At 45.4% G+C, this 10,060-nt stretch overlaps 1 non-coding gene across 1 annotated transcript; it reads left to right on the top strand.

Moving 5' to 3' along the window:
* Positions 1-450: 450 nt before the first annotated feature.
* On the top strand, positions 451-524 carry TRNAN-AUU (transfer RNA asparagine (anticodon AUU)). The gene has a single exon. It is a non-coding gene; the product is annotated as a tRNA-Asn (tRNA).
* The last annotated feature ends 9,536 nt before the right edge of the window (positions 525-10,060 follow it).

Raw genomic sequence — 10,060 nt, 5'->3', positions numbered from 1 at the left:
TCCTCTTCTTCAATTACCATTTTAATAATAGGGTAAAGAAAATGAAGTGGATTTTAGAAAGAAAATAATACTGTCAATATACTATTAAAACAAATTAAAATGGTAAAAGTTATTGTACTTTAAGTAAAAATAAAAGAGACAAAATATCAATCCCAGTTTTGGATTACTTTAATTAACAAAAAAAATGCATATAGCAGAGGATAGTTTCAATCTGCCTACCTCTGGGTTATGGGCCCAACATGCTTCCATTGCAGTACTCTGCTGCACATGTAAGTGCAAGAGATCCTGAAGCACTCACTCATCATGGGAAAGTACCAATGTGTTTCTTCGTTGGTTGATGGAAGAAACATCTTACAAAAACTCTCCAGATTATTGACTTTTTAAAGTTTTTCTAGGAAACGTTTTAGATGAATGCTTATTAGCCTTTGTCAGTATGGACTTTTGCAAAGTGTCTCTGTGGCGCAATCGGTTAGTGTGTTTGGCTATTAACCAAAAGGTTGGTGGTTCAATCCCACCCAGGGACGTAATTAACCTTGTGATCAGATTTTGGTGATATTTAAGTAGACAAGTCAAAATTTCAAACCTCCTCTTATGGTGTAGGGTACATGGCCTTCTCTGATGTAATCAGAGTTAGATTTGATTCAGTGATTTTATAAAAAACAGCTAGGAAGCACAATTTAGCAGTGGGTTGCAGAGAAAAAAAATATGCTGGCAGAAAAATCCAATCGAGTGATTAAACAGCTCTTCATTTTCTGGCTTTATTTTTATGCTAACAAATTTGTTCTCTGAAAAGTGTCCACAAAGCCAAGTCTCTGATTAACACCTTTGTAAGGATGGTTTTTCACCTATTACTAAATTAAACTTGCTTCATTGGAAAGGCAGCAAGATGCATCCTCATTTCAATGTCTACTGAAATAATACAAGTTGACACCAGGAAACATTAACGCCACTGCATCCTTGCTGCTTTCTCATGTGGAAGTCTGTTTAATGTGAAAACAAATGTGTGTGTTTTTTTCAACCTGGAAGCCCAACATCGATTAAGATCGATCTTAAATAGACCCCTGGGTTTTAAGGATAACCATGGTTGAGTCCAATGGTTAATTCACATTGACCGAAGTTCTAATTAAGTCACCTGTGCTCAAGCATGATATCCTTAAAATCTGGATTGCAATGACAGCATTTTGGAACTATGCCTAAGGGTTTAATTTTTACATTTATCCACTGACAATAAATCTACCTACAATATCCCTGTAACTGTTATGATTACAGTATTTCACTAAATAATTTAATTTGCTGAACCTTCTGTAAAAAGAAATATTAAGCTGCTGTAATTCCCAGATGCAGCAAATTTGTTAGCTAGTGGGCAAAACCATGTGCACTGCAGGGATGGGGGGGGGGGGGGGCAGATATAACATTTGCAGAGAGATTTAGGTGGGTTATATTGTTTGTGTGCAGGGTAAATACTGGCTGTTTTGTTTTTACACTGCAATTTAGATTTCAGTTTGAACACACCGCACCAAAATCTAACTCTCTCTGCACATATTATACACCCCCCCCCCTGCAGTGTACATGGTTTTAGCTAATAAATTTGCTGCTGTGATCAGATCTGAGTTAAGCCCTATGTATTTGGCACTGGCAAAGGGTTAGAGGCCTTGCTGTAGAGCTCACACCTTTCTTATCATGCATTGTAATATTTCCTATGTCCTGATGTTGTGCTCTCTGCTCCATCCAAGTAAACAGCAATGTAGCATGGCTATCAAAGAGCGTGAAGATTGCAGATTTCCTGGGATTAATGCTAAGGAATGCTATTCCAGAGGCTGCTGCTTTAATTCAAGTGTCACTGGGGTTAAATGGTGTTTTTACCTTAAAAACACAGGTAGAGTATATAGTACAGTGGTAAAGTGGGAGCATGTAGTGCTATTGATTACAGATTTGATGGAGCTTAAACATGGATAAGGTCCATGGCTCTAAGAGTTTATCTTGTGTATCCTTTATTCTTAGTCATGGTCAGATAAGATTAGAAAATACCATTTAAGTGGAAATTTCCTGTTAGCTGTTTTTCAGTTTGCTCAACTGTCTGATTAACTGGTCCTAAAAAAAGGACCAAAGGAGCTAAATTGCCCTGTGATCTAGCTAAATTGCCCCAGTTAAAAAAAAAAAAAAACTAAGCTGCTGTAATTCCTGGATGTTTCCTTACTGCATCAACAGGAAGTGACAAGAAACAATGTAATGTGGAACCGTACAGCAGAAGGGATTGCGGCTACCCCACAATAAGTGCAGCGGAATGTAAGAAGAGGCATATACAGTGTGGTGTGGCTGTAGATGAGCTTAGTGGTTTCTGTTAGAGTTCTTCTACTTCTAACTACTCGTACATAAATGAGTAAGCCGCCGATTTATTAAACCTGGTGAAATGATAATTTGCATGGTGATAAAGTACCAGCCAATCAGCTCCTAATTGCCATGTCACAGGCTGGGTTTGAAAAATGACAGTTAGGAGCTGACTGGCTGGTACTTTATCACCTTGCACTTTATCAGTTCACCAGGCTTAATAGATCTGCCCCAATGTTTCAAAATGGAATGCATCAAGAGAACGGTGTTGGTAGTATAAAACTACCTACAGCACCTGGTATTCCCAGGTGGTCTCACATCCAAGAACAAACCAGGCCTAAAATCAGGTGATATTGGGCATATACAGTGTGGTGTGGCTGTAGATGAGCTTAGTGGTTTCTGTTAGAGTTCTTCTACTTCTAACTACTCGTACATAAATGAGTAAGCAGCCGATTTATTAAACCTGGTGAAATGATAATTTGCATGGTGATAAAGTACCAGCCAATCAGCTCCTAATTGCCATGTCACAGGCTGGGTTTGAAAAATGACAGTTAGGAGCTGACTGGCTGGTACTTTATCACCTTGCACTTTATCAGTTCACCAGGCTTAATAGATCTGCCCCAATGTTTCAAAATGGAATGCATCAAGAGAACGGTGTTAGTATTGTAAAAATACACACAGCTCCTGGTATTTCCTTGTGGTCTCCCATCCAAGTACTAAAACCAGGACCAACACTGCTCAGCTTCCATGATCAGGAGAGATTGGGCAAATCCAGTGTGCTGTGGCTGTAGATGAGCTAGTGGTTTCTGTTACAGCTCTTCTACTTCTAACTTCTGGTACATAAAAGAATACATGTAAAAATTAAATGTACCAAGAAAATGGTGTTGGTAGTTTAAAAACACCTAAAGAATCTGATACTACCAAGCAGTCTCCCATCCATGTATTAACAAAGTCCAATACTGCTTTGCTACAAAAATCAAATGAGATTGGGCATATCCAGTGTGGTGTGGCTTTAGCTAAGTTTTGTGGTTTCTGTTAGAGCTCTTCTACTTCTAACTACTGGTACATTAATGAATATGTATAAGGTTGTAGTTTATCCAATATGCCTTTACTACCTTACCTTTCAACCCCCCCTCCCTCCCCTCTTCTCCTTATAGCTTCCTTAGTTCTCTCCTCCTCGTGTGTGCGTTATTTGTTTTCTCATACGTCCTAGAGGATGCTGGGGTCACATTAAGAACCATGGGGTATAGACGGGATCCGCAGGAGACATGGGCACTTTAAGACTTTCAAAGGGTGTGAACTGTCTCCTCCCTCTATGCCCCTCCTCCAGACTCCAGTTTTAGTATTGTGCGCAGTGATACTGGATGCACTACAGGGGAGCTCTACTGAGTTTCTCTGAAAAGACTTGTTAGTTTTTTTTATTTTCAGGGAGGCTGCTGGCAACAGTCTCCCTGCTTCGTGGGACTTAGGGGAGAGAAGTATGACCAACTTCTAGTGAGTTCAATGGCTCTGCTTCAGGCTGACAGGACACCATTAGCTCCTGAGGGTGCTGATCGCTGGGTACGCCTAGATGCACACTCCCGCAGCCTGCCGTCACCCCCTTACAGAGCCAGAAGACAGGTGAGTAGCAGAAGAACAGAAGACTTCTTCTTCAGTGACGGCATTCTGAGGTACCGAGCAGCGAGCGGAACGCTGCGCGCCATGCTCCCACACAAACACAGGCACTGCAGGGTGCAGGGCACGGGGGGGGGCACCCTGGGCAGCATAAATTCCTCACAAAAGGCTGGAAAAAGTGGACATTAGTGCCTGGGCACTGTCCTTACCCCGCTAGCGTAATTAATTATTTCTGAGCGGGACAGATACGCGCCATTACAGCGGCGGGGCTTCTTCCTCACCTCACCAGAACATCTTTAGAGCATTACAAGTCTATCACTATAGAGTTTATTATTTCCCAGACTGTGTACTTTTGGCGCTGGATTGTGAGCTGAAAAATCCTCTGTGTCCCTCTGACAGATTTACTGACGGTCTGTCCCCCATAAGCCGGTGTGTCTGTGGGTACTTGGTATATGTGTGTCAACATGTCGGTGGCTGAATGTTTTTCCCAAGAGGAAACTATATTAGGAATGCAGACATATGATGGTGGCCCTGTTGGCACCACCAATAACTGACTGGGTAAATGTTTCAGTAATATCAGAGTAAGGTTGGATAAATCTGTGTCCCAGACACAGACGTAGAGAATAGATGTGATATTCATGGCTATGTTTCTTTTCCCTCAGGCCCCGCTGGGTCGCAAAAATGTTATTTTGCCCAGTTACTACACACTGATACTGACACGGATACTGATACTTATGTCGACCATAATGTTTCCTGATTAGATCCAATATTGGCAAGGAGCATTCAGTACATGATTGTGGATATTAAGGACATATTAAAATCACTGAAGACCCTGCTGTTCCTGACAAAGGGGTCTATATGTATGTATATATAGATATATAATGAAAGCTGATGTAACGTTCCTCCATCTCTGTTTGAGAAAGTCTGGGCCAGCTCGACAAGATGGTTTCAAATCCCCAAAAGGATTCTGGTTGTTTATTCATTTCCCGCCGCGGACAGAATAAAGTGGGAGTCACCCCCTGTTCTGCACGGGGCCCTGTCACAAATCCAGCGGATCGTATGCAGGAAGCTACATTATTTCTAGTTATGTAACCACGGGTACATTACTTAGACCTGCCATTACATGTGCATGGGTGAGTAGTAATATTCAAGAATTGGTCGAATACCTTGTCATCCGATATAGATACCCTGGAGAGATGGGATACTCCTTACGTTGTATCATATCAAGGTCACTGCAGCATACTTACGTGAGACTGCAAGGGATATAGGACTCTTGAGTTCACGGGCCAATTTCATGGCAGTGTCGGATAGGAGGGCATTGTGGATTCACCAAGAGAATGCTGATGCTGACTCCAAGAAGAAAGGGAGTCTCTTCCCTATGAAGGTGAAGCCTTGTTTGGTGACTGCCTAGTTAATTTGATCTCGGCAGCTCCCGCAGGTAAGTCAACCTTCTTGCCCTATGTTCCCTCCCAACGGATGAAGACGCATCATTATCTGATGCAGTCATTTCGGCCCAATAGATATGCAAGAAGTTAAGATTCCCCTTTCTTTGCAGGTAGAGGAAGGAGAAGAGAGAAGAGGTCTGCATCCTCTTCAAGATCGCAGGAGCAGAGATCATCCTCTGCTTCTGCCAAATCCACTGCATGACGCTGGGGCTCTCTTGCAGGAGCCCGCACCAGTGGGGGCACGTCTAAAACTCTTCAGTCAGTTCTGGATTCATTCGGACATGGACTCGTGTGTTTTACAAATAGTGTCCCAAGGGTACAAACTGGGGTTTCAAGATGTTCCCCCTCACCGATTGTTCAAACATTAAGTTACTGTGCTGTTCCTGGGTTATATAGCGCTGGGGTATGTGCTGGCATACTCTCTCTCTGTCTCTCCAAAGGGCCTTGTGGGGGAAATGTCTTCAGTAAAAGTATTCCCTGTGTGTGTGGTGTGTCGGTACGCGTGTGTCGACATGTCTGAGGAAGAAGGCTATATTAGAGAGGAGCGGGAGCAAATGAACGTGGTGTCTCCGCCGACACCTGATTGGATGGATATGTGGAATGTTTTAAATGCTAGTGTAAACTCATTGCACAAAAGATTAGACAAGGCAGAAGCTTTGGGACAGTCAGGGTCTCAACCAATGCCTAATCCTATGTCGCAGGGACTGTCAGGGTCTCATAAGCGCCCACTATCCAGATGTTGACACAGATACCGACACGGATTCTGACTCCAGTGTCGATTACGATGATGCAAAGTTACAGCCAAAATTGGCAAAATACATTTGATATATGATTATGGCAATAAAAGATGTTTTGCACATCACAGAGGAGCCCCCTATCCCTGACAAGAGGGTACATATGTACAAGGGAAAGAAGCCTGAGGTAACCTTTCCCCCCTCACACGAGCTGAACGAGTTATGTGAAAAAGCTTGGGAATCTCCTGCAGATTTCCAAAAGGATTCCCCTTTCCCATCAACGGATAGGTTACGATGGGAATCCTCCCCTTGGGTGGACAAAGCATTAACACGCTTATCCAAGAAGGTAGCCCTCCCGTCCCAGGATACGGCTACCCTCAAAGAGTCTGCTGACCGCAAACAGGAGATTACCCTGAAGTCCATTTATACACATTCAGGTACCTTACTCAGACAGGCAATTGCGTCGGCCTGGGTGTGTAGTGCTGTAGCGGCATGGACGGATACCCTAGATAAGGCTACTATTTTATTGCCCCTGGGGCATATAAGAGATGCTGTCCTATATATGTGTGTATGCAAACTACAGGTGGTGCTGCAGGGCTCACACCCTTTTACTTGTCTTGTAGAGCAACTCTGGAGCTGTTACTGGGTGCAGCTGCTGCAAGAAATCAGCTTGAATGCTTCAGGGGCTTGGGCATGGCCGACATGAGCCCCACACTGATGGGGGTGTATAAAGCGATCTAGGGGTCATCCAAGCGCAACCCCACAAAGGCCGCCATGCCCTGCGTGACCATTTTCTCTTTTCATATGCAGACGAGGGTTGCAGCCAACTATGCCCATTGCTTGGATGACATCACCGTATGCAAATCCGTCTGCTGCAGACCTTTCCCCAGGAATGCTTGTACTAGTTGTTGCATATGGGCCCTCATTCCGAGTTGTTCGCTCGGTATTTTTCATCGCATCGCAGTGAAAATCCGCTTAGTACGCATGCGCAATGTTCGCACTGCGACTGCGCCAAGTAACTTTACTATGATGAAAGTAATTTTACTCACGGCTTTTTCTTCGCTCCGGCGATCGTAATGTGATTGACAGGAAATGGGTGTTACTGGGCGGAAACACGGCGTTTCAGGGGCGTGTGGCTGAAAACGCTACCGTTTCCGGAAAAAACGCAGGAGTGGCCGGGGAAACGGTGGGAGTGCCTGGCCGAACGCTGGGTGTGTTTGTGACGTCAACCAGGAACGACAAGCACTGAAATGATCGCACAGGCAGAGTAAGTCTGGAGCTACTCTGAAACTGCTAAGTAGTTAGTAATCGCAATATTGCGAATACATCGGTCGCAATTTTAAGAAGCTAAGATTCACTCCCAGTAGGCGGCGGCTTAGCGTGTGTAACTCTGCTAAATTCGCCTTGCGACCGATCAACTCGGAATGAGGGCCATGGTTTGATGTTTGAGGGTGCTTCAGTATTAGGCAGCCTTCCGCCCTCTCATGTTCACCTGAAAATATGTGGTCTCCCTGCAGTTCCCTTGTGCTTCCTCAGTTGAATCTCCTTAACTTGACGGGTGTGTGCCCGAGCAGCCGCCCTCCACAGCCCTATCCCAGCACATGCTTTTCTTGCGTATGAGATCTCTTGATCATGAAGATAGTTCTCACAGGGTGAGGTTCATCCATTACATTTTAAAGTAGGAAGGTACAAATTACATATTCAAATTACATATATGTGCTGGATTCAAATGTTTTCCCCCCTTCCTTTCTCAATTGTGCCCATCAGCAGCTATTCTAATGTTGCTGCCAATGGGTGTGACACATTCATTTCTTCTGTGGGGTACACTGGACTCCACAAGGATTCAGATTGGGGTGTAGAGTAGGATCTTGATCTGAGGCACCAACAGGCTCAAAGCTTTTGACTGTTCCCAAGATGCTCAGCGCCCCCTCCTCTATAACCTCGCTTCCATGAACAGGGAGCTCAGTTTGTAGTTGGTGCCTTCAGTAGCAGGCCACTTAAGAGGGGGCTGCCTCAGGCAGCCTATTCTTAGCTATTAATTTTGACAAGAAAAGAAGAACTTTTTTTTATAAGAATCTACAAGGGCTGCAGCAGGCTAGGTCTAATAGACATCTTTACTGCAGCTCCATCACTCCCAGCGGCGCAGTATACTCCCGCGCCCTGGTTGCTGGGTCACTGCAGCGGAGGCTCCGGTTTCTTCCTAAGGTAAGTCACACACACACCGCCCTCCGGGATCACGAGGCCGCTGATGAAAGGGAGGTAAGGGACTTCTGTGCCCACACTATACCGTGATCCAGCGTGGCTGTAGGGGGCGGGCCATGTGCGCACTGGCGTGGACACTGATTACTGGGCAGCTGCTCCACTAGCCACCAGGGACAGTTAAGGAGCACAGCTCTGGGGGGTTTTCTCTTATATTAACCCCATTTTGTACTACCCGCAGTGCATTGTGATAGGTAATAGAGCCTGATTCAGGTTGGATTGCAATCGCAATAAGCAGTCCAACTGCAAAAATTGCTAAGAGCATACGCATGCGCCTGCATTTTCTGCGGCACCCCGCAGTTAATGCGATCGCCTCTGACTGTCAATCGGTGCTGGGGGGGGGGGGGTCAGCAACACTCCATTTCCAAGTCGGAGATGGAGCGGTGCGTGGGCAGGGCTTCAAAATGGGGTCGGCAACGGAGAAACAGGAGGCGTGGTCAGAGCGGTTGCATGACATCACATGCAGCAGCTGCGATCACAAAAATGGTGGCGGCTTCCTGCGCACACATACAGTCTGCACCAACAGGAGGCTAACCCATTTTTTATGATCACGCTGAACTGCACTGCGACTGCAATTTCAGCGTGGTCAAGAAGGGAGGCGGCATGCTGGGTGGCCCCAGCATGCGAACCAAAGGATTGCAAATTCTGTTACTTAGCAGAATTTGCAATCCTTACTGAATTAGGCCCATTGATTACAAAATTTATTTGTAAATATTTGAAGTTTTTCTTCAGGGACTAACACAAAAGATGCTTGGGGCTACTAACACATGGGTAAGCCACGTAAAGCTTCCCATGGGTCAGTGGCATCACAACGGGGTTGCGGCCCACACCCGAGTGTCACCCGCCAAGGGGGGTGACACCAAAGTGCCGGCTCCTCTTCAGTGACAGAATATGGGTGTTTCACTGTGACATTACGTGCAACACCCAGTTTCTGTCACTGTGCAGGAGCCAGCACCACTCACACACTAGTCCCCGGGTGCAGCACTCAACCCCCGGGATACCCGGAGCAACAAAATGGAGATTCAGGCCAACAGGCCACACCCCTACCTATGAGACCATGCCTCCATTTTACCATTGCGCTGCTTATCTGCGCGCACTGCATTACAATCTCCCTCGCTGCCTCTCTGGGTGTCACCAATGATAGTGACACCTTTGCCATGCTTGTAGCAGCTGGTCCTAAGATCTACGCCTCCAGCCCTGAGTGTTTGCCCTTGTGACTTGTTGATCATCATAGCGAAGCAGATTCTTACAGAAAACTGCAGGGGCTTAGATTGAAAAGAAAAACATTGACGAACCCATCATTTCAGCAACAGGGTCTGCCACACGGCTGACTGAAATGACTGGTTGGTTTGGACCCCCACCAAAAAAGAAGCAATCAATCTCTCCTTGCACAAACTGGCTCTACAGAGGCAAGATGTCCACCTCATCATCCTCCGATTCCTCACCCCTTTCACTGTGTACATCACCCTCCTCACAGATTATTAATTCGTCCCCACTGGAATCCACCATCTCAGATCCCTGTGTACTTTCTGGAGGCAATTGCTGGTGAATGTCTCCACGGAGGAATTGATTATAATTCATTTTGATGATCATCATCTTCTCCACATTTTCTGGAAGTAACCTCGTACGCCGATTGCTGACAAGGTGAGCGGCTGCACTAAACACTCTTTTGGAGTACAC

Source organism: Pseudophryne corroboree, unplaced genomic scaffold (assembly GCF_028390025.1).
Source record: "Pseudophryne corroboree isolate aPseCor3 unplaced genomic scaffold, aPseCor3.hap2 scaffold_221, whole genome shotgun sequence".
NCBI lineage: Eukaryota > Metazoa > Chordata > Amphibia > Anura > Myobatrachidae > Pseudophryne > Pseudophryne corroboree.
This window is presented reverse-complemented; position numbering and strand designations above follow the sequence as displayed.